This window comes from Grammomys surdaster, unplaced genomic scaffold, assembly GCF_004785775.1.
Source record: "Grammomys surdaster isolate TR1022 unplaced genomic scaffold, NIH_TR_1.0 363, whole genome shotgun sequence".
NCBI lineage: Eukaryota > Metazoa > Chordata > Mammalia > Rodentia > Muridae > Grammomys > Grammomys surdaster.
In genome coordinates, this window is record NW_021604782.1 from 3757608 (window position 1) to 3765131 (window position 7524).

The 7524-nt window shown below is 42.8% G+C and overlaps 1 protein-coding gene across 1 annotated transcript in view; it reads left to right on the forward strand.

Moving 5' to 3' along the window:
* The window catches only part of Slc44a1 (solute carrier family 44 member 1), a 175493-nt gene that overhangs the window by 166288 nt on the left and 1681 nt on the right, over positions 1-7524 (forward strand). The window lies entirely within an intron of this gene.

Here is a 7524-nt window from a genome sequence, read left to right on the forward strand (position 1 = left end):
TCTCTCTCTCTCTCTCTCTCTCTCTCTCTCTCTGTCTCTCTTTCTCTTTGTGTGTGTGTGTGTTTTCTATTTGCGGATCTAAGATAGCTCCTGTGCTTGTGACTTGATAAGAGCACAAAGCACACAGCCAAAACTATGCTCAACACCAGGCATTTACAATGATGGTGCCTCAGTACCAGAGGGGAAGCACTTCCCTTGGTAGAGCAACTATGATGACGGTGGCAAGGGCATAGATAGTCCCTTCTGTGGCTATGTGAGCAGGCTGCTTGGGTTTACTAGGGAGTGGGCTTGGGAACACTCGACTGTGATGCCTCCTCTAATGTTATGACATCAGGTACAAGGAAGACTTTTCTCCAATGGTCTTTTTCTTGTCTACTTTCAATACTGCAGGCTAAGCTGAAAAGATTGCAGAGAGTGACTGGCTCTATTTTGGGAGGGTATGGTATCTTGATCTCTCAGGTAGCAACCAATCCCAATGGGTACTCTGTATACTACCTACATGCCTGATATGAACAAGTACTTATCTCAGGTAGCGCACTAGTCCCAAGGGTGGTTTGCTCTTTTCTGGATCATAGTGTGAATCTGTACTTGGAGGTTGCTCACCTCGATCTAACGGTTGCCCTGTGCACTGCTCTGCAGCAGATTGATGGCTAAATAGTCCTAAGGGAGCAGAGGGAAAGATAGTTCTGCCCAGCACAGCACACTTTCAATCTGTCTAAAAGTGCTTGATACTTGGCCTCTCAGATCATCCCGGCTGCTGGCACCCAGTTTCCAATACTCAGTATTGAGTTCTAAAATGACCCTACCTGTGGTCAGTATCCAGTTCCCATCTTAGAATCTGCTTGACTGTAGAAGAGGCCATGAGGCAGAGGCCACGGAGCAGCTGCTCAGCAGTAGCCATTGACAACTGACAGAGCAGAGAGCAGCCAAGGTGAGAAGGAAGGGAGGAAGCAGACAGGAATTCTGAGAAAGAGGTGTGAGGAGCCAGAGCTCTGAACTGCACAGAGCTTGCTCACAGCCATGAGATTCAGACCCCAAGCTGCAAGGCATAACACAGGCCACTGACAAGGACCCAGGGCCTTCACTGGGCAGTAATAGATGCTGCTTGCTGCCCTGTACATCTGCCAACTCCTGGGACTGGTGTGGCCAAACATTGAGGGAAACAAACTTCTAGAGACCAACAGTGAAGAACCTCCATCTGCCCATGATTTTCACCCATTTAAATCAAGAGAATCTGATTGGTGACAACTGGAGACATGCATACTAAAGGTATCTGAGATATACTACCCCTAATGTTAAAAAATAAAATGTTGACTTGGTTTTGAAGAAACTAGAACTCCTGTATATAATTCATGGGAAAATAAGTCAACAGAAACATGCTGGAAACCTGTTTCCTTTTATTCATTGGGGTCAAAAATAAATGCAGATTCACCAATTTCCCTCCTAGGAATTGAAAGACCAACACATCTGTGCAGCAAGTTACTTGTTCAGGAATGCTCATGGGATGGATTGCCTTGTGATCCCAGCACTAGGGGTGACTGAGGTAAAAGGATCATGGGTTGAGGCCACATAGAGAGACACTCAAAAAACAAATAAAACAAGGCCCCCACCATGGTTTTAGAAAGATTATTTGCCGTGTCCTTAAGTTGTTAAACAACTCAGGTGTCCAAAACAGTAGGATTAATTGTGCTGTATTGACATGCTACTGCTGTATTACACAGACGAAAGGACAGAATGAGCTACAGCTGACTTCAAATAAGATTCTAGCATGCAGATTTTCACCTACCAAATGGCAATCTGGGTAATTATTCTCTAGGTCTCTGGGACAAAGCTTAGAAATTGAAAATAGAAGAAAGATGCAAATCCCAGTAGTGTGTGTAGGTTGTGTTGAGGATGTCTTTTAGAAAGCACGACAGAAACTAGAAGGCAGAGGGGGAAAAAAAGAGGTAATTCCAAGGCCTTCAACACTAAAACAAGACACGATGTGGGTTGTGGGTTAAGATATGGATGGGAGGGGGAAGGGATGGGGGAGAGGGAGAGAGGGAGAAAAGTGGAGGGAAAGAGAGAGGGAGGAGGAGGGAGGGAAAAGGAGGCAGAGAGAGATGGAGTCAGGGAGGGAGAGGGAGGCAGATGGAGAAGGAGAACAGAGAATGACTTCAGAATTAGGAGGAAACGTATTTGCACTGTAGAATTCTATCTTTGGGAGCTCTGTGAGAGTCAGACAACGCCACTTCAAACATGCTTAGGAGTTTTATGCCATCACACCAGTCAAACCAAGGTCACAATCAAAGAAAAACCTTCACCCTATTTCTCCTTTGTTCAAAAATAATCATAAAAGCCACCTTTATTTAAAGGTGGTAGAGTAAGAGAAGAAATCACCTACCTAAGAGAAAGCTGAGGTGTAGAGCTACAAGCCTGTAACCACACGGCTTGGATGCAGGAGGGTCACAAGTTCAAGGCCAGTCTGAACTCCACTGAGAACTTTTAAAAAAAAATTAAAACAAGGAAATAGTTGTAATAATAGTAACAACAACAATAAACGAGAACAAGAACTTGGAATCGTTTACATTAAACTTACTTTTTAATCCAACAGATGTGTTCTGAATATGTGCTTCTTGCCTGCACTGTTATAAGTTCTGGAGGTACAGTAGAAACAAAATAGAGACATACCTTTGCCTTCATGCAACATGTTAATTTGCTTAAATAAGGATTTACAGCTACTTCATTAGATACGTAACAATTAAAATATATTGCACAGTACAAGTGAGGTATGTCTGTAATGTAATGAGAGGAAAAAAGAACGGAGTGCATGCCTGAGTCCACCAAGGCACATGCCTGTAATCCCAGAACTGGGGAGAAGAAGGCTAGAGCATCAGGAAGAGCATTTGAGGTCAGCCTTGGCTACACAGTAAATTTTAAGGCCATCTAGGATATCTGAATACACACACACACACACACACACACACACACACATATACACACCATAGGGTCAAGCACTGGCCACTCAAGCATGAGGACTTAGGCTGATCCCAGAACATACTAAAAAGGCTGTGGGAAGTGCATGCTTGTCACCCAGGTGCTGGTGTGATGGAGACAGGAGGATCCCAGGGGTTTGCAGGTGAGCTTCGGTTCTGTGAGAGACCCTGTCTCAGAAACTAAAGTGAATATCAGCCAAAGAAGACAACCAACATTCTCAACCTTGGGCCGCCACTTTCATGTATAACATTTGCATATGTACCTGATCACATACATGTAACACCCCCCTCACACACACACACATGTGCAGAAAGGGAAGTCATAAACTTGAAAATAAAATGTGCTAGGGTGGTTAAATTATAAACATGTTTTTCTTTGGGAAAGGTTTTTAATTTTCTATGGGGGATTCAGACATAGGAAGAATAAAATATGGGATTAGTAAAATTGTTCAAATTCTATTTTACACCAAGAATTTCATCTAGAAAAAGTTGCTTTTGTTTTAAAATATACTTGTTTTGTACTTGTACAAGTACTTTTGTACTTGTTTTGCTTGGTTTTAGACAAAGTCCCACTGAGCAACCCAGGCCACCAGCTTGTATTAAAGATATTTACCTCCAGAACTTAGTCAAGTGAAACCTTCCTTGTTTTAAAATAGGGCCTCATGTAGCCCAGGCTGGAAAACAGGGTCTCATGTAGATCAGGATGGAAAACAGGGTCCCATGTAGCCCAGGCTGGCCTCCAACTTGCTGTGTAGCCAATGACCACTTTAAACTTCTGGTCTTCCTGCCTCCTCCTCCTTAGTGCTGGAATTGCAGGCAGGCATCACTCTTCCTAGTTTCTGTGGTTCTGGGATTGATTGCATCAGACTACATGCATGTCAGGGAAGGCATTCTACAAACTGAATTACACCCTAGCTCTGTTAACTGATATTTTTATCTCCTCTGCAGCAAACTAAAGTTTTATGTTTAAACTTACGTTATTTTTTAAATTTTATTTATTTATTTTTATTGGCTATTTTATTTACATTTCAGATGTTATAAACTCAAGTTCTTAAAACCAGGCATATTGTCCAAGGCCGCCCCCACCTCCACCTCCCAGTATAGCAGAGGACTGCCTGGTCTGGCCTCAGTGGGAGAGGATGCACCTAATCCTGTAGAGATTTGAGGTCCCAGGGAAGGGGATGGGGGGAGTACCCTCTCTTGGAGGCAAGGGGGAGGGGGAATGGGATGAAGAACTGTGGGAAGGGGGACTGGGAATGAAGGGGCAATGTCTGGAATGTAAATAAATTTTTAAAAACAAGCATATTGTTTTTCTTCTGCAAGAGGTGGGGGAGAAAGATTACCCACTTCTAAAAGGAAAAAAAAATAGAAAAGAAAAGAAAACCAGTCTTCTGGTGGGGAACTTGTTCTTTCTATTCCAGTCAGTCAGGGAAAGTTGGGAAAGCTACAAACTTGTGTTTCAGGTACCTAGTATTAATGTGGTGTAGGATCAACCTTGCCTGCTGCTCAGCAAGCCTCTGAGCAGGGTATATAGCCTGATCCTCTATCCCTGGATCAGGTGAAAGTCAATGGAAGAATACAGGCAGTGTATTCTGATCATGGTTTTTTAAAAGCCGCTTAAATATCCCTGGCCTGAAAGGAAGTAGTGACATACTAAGGTCCTTTCCTCACATGTTTGGGAAAATTCATTTTTGGTGCATTCTGTGTAACCTAGGCTACCTTGAACTCACTACAGAGTTCCAGCCCATGGAATGAGCCTTATCTAATTTTTAAAATGTGGTAGGTACAACCTTTAATCCTAGCACTTGGGAGGCAGAAGCAGATGGATCCCTGAGTTCGAGGCCAGCCTGGTCTACAGAGAGGACAACCAGTGCTTCATAGAGAAATCCTGTGTCTCCAAAAAACAAAAACAGAGTAAAACAAAAAACAAAACATAGTTACCCCTATAACATTTGTGCCAGTACTACCTTCTTGAAGATTGCAGCATTTGTAGCTGAGTGATGTTGATGATTACCTTTCTCCTCCAGTGTCATGCAAAGAAACTTCCAGGACCATGAACAGCAGGGTTAAAGATTCTATTTGGGAACCAGCCTGACTTTTCTGTATTAGATGACATAAGTGAGTGTTGTCGTCAGCAGTAAGGCCTTACCATCAGGGTTTTTCGAGTAACTGTCTTAGGATTTCCATTGCAGTGAGGAGACACCATGACCGTGGCAACTCTTACAATACAAAAGCATGTAATTACAGTTTCAGAGTTTTAGTCCACTGTCGTGTCGTCATGGTGGGAAGCATGGCATTCATTGTGCAGACATACATGGTGCTGGAGAGGCCGAGAGTTCTACATCTAGATCCAGTTTTAAAAACAATTCCAGGAAGAGCAAGAGTTAGCAGCCAACCTAGGCTACATAGTGAATTCATGGTTAACCTGAGCTACCTAGTAAATCCCTATCTCAAAATAGATAGATAGATAGATGATAGATAGATAGATAGATAGATAGATAGATAGATAGATAGATACTCATTCTTCTAAACTATACAGCAAACAAAACTTTCTCAGGCAGCTAATTAGATGGAGCCTTGAACTTTGAGTCTAAATCAAAAGTTGTTCCGCCTTTCACCAGAACTGGTACCTTAGGAATGCATGTGCTCATTCATCCTTGGGAAGAACTAAACTGTGTTAGAAATTTTTTCATGTTCATGTTCAGGTATGGGAAAGATAGCATCAAAGTGTCATCAAATCATAATCAGATTATATAGTATTTTTAAGGGTGGTATATGGCTTTTTAATTATTTGAAATATAAAGAAGGCAATCTGTAAGTGATATAGTTTCCTGGATAGGCTCTGGGACTAGAAAAGGACATTAGGAAAATCAATGAATCTGAATAAAGTGTGATGTGCAGTTAGGAGCTATCTTCCAGTGCTGGGTCAGGAGTTGTGACAAATGTACCACAGCATCCTGAGATGTGACAATGGGGAAGATTAGGTGGTGGGTAAGGAGAATGTTTTTATGGATTTTTAAAATATATTCTTTAAACTGTTCTAAAAGTTTAAACTAAAATAGTAAAATAGTTTTTTCTCTATCTCAGACAAATCACAGGTTTAGCTAAGCCTGCTGTCTGTGCTGTGTGACCTTAACTAAGCACCGTCAGTATTGGATGTCAGTCTAATTATAGAAAGCAGTACTCTCGGCAGCAGGGAAAGATCATGAAAGTTGAAGCTGTGCATCCCAACCTAGAAGACCACGAGCATGGATCCCATGGACAGAAAGCTTAGAGGGGGCGCTGGGGGACACAAGGAGCCTTGCGATTTCTTGGGAGAGTGACTGGGGTCGTGGAAGCACTACCCTGGGGTTATTTGGTTTTCCATTTGTCAAATATATTGAGAGTGGCCCGACAGCTGAGATGGGCGCATGCGCAAAGCGGCAGCAACTGGACTGGGACGAAGTGAATGCAAACCTGAAGTGAATTAGTGATGCTGTTGATGGTGGTGCTTCCAGCTGCCTGGGTTAGGACCTGGTGAGAAGCAGAACCCAGTGTAGAGATGTGTAGAGACCAGTATATATGGATGTTAGACACCATTAAATGGCTGCATCTTAAGGCTACTTTCTAAAGTCTTCTTGATCCAAGCCCAACCTCCCTTCCTGTTGAGGTCAGGACTAACTTATCATTTCTGCTTGTCCTGCCTTAGCCCTGAACTTGCAGAAGAATCAAGCTGAGTCCACAATTTTCAATTAGGTCTTTTTCATTGATTTATCCTAATGGGTTTTTAAGACTTCCACCCTTCCACCCCCAAGAACTATGGATAAAACCCCATTTCTTGAATATGCTAGCCAACATTCTGCCAGAATCAGATGCCCAGCCCTAAGTACTGCCAGAAATTATTTCAAACTTGTAGAGAGAGGCTCTAAGAATAAGAATGCTACACAGAACACCATGTTCCCCATTGTCACTTACTGTGCCTGTTACGAACCATTCCTCCACTTGAAGGACCGCTCTTTATCCTTTTTATATATACCCTCACACACACACACCACACAGATACACACACCACACATCCACACATACCATACATACACACACCATACATACACACACCACACAGATACACACACCACACATCCACACATACCATACATCCACACATACCATACATCCACACATACCATACATACACACACCATACATACACACACATCACACATCCACACATCACACAGACACACACCACACAGACATACACCACACACACACCACATATACACATACCACACCTACACACACCACACAGACACACACCACACAGACACACCAAACATCCACACACACACCATATAGACAATGCGCATACACCGTGCAACACACAAACCACAACACATACACCTCCTTCATACATATATTACACATACACCATAACACATAAACCTCCACCTTCACACACATCACTCAATATAATCAGACATCACATACACAACTATACAACACACACACATCACATCCAAACCCACCACACAGACACACACACCACACAGACACACACACCACACAGACA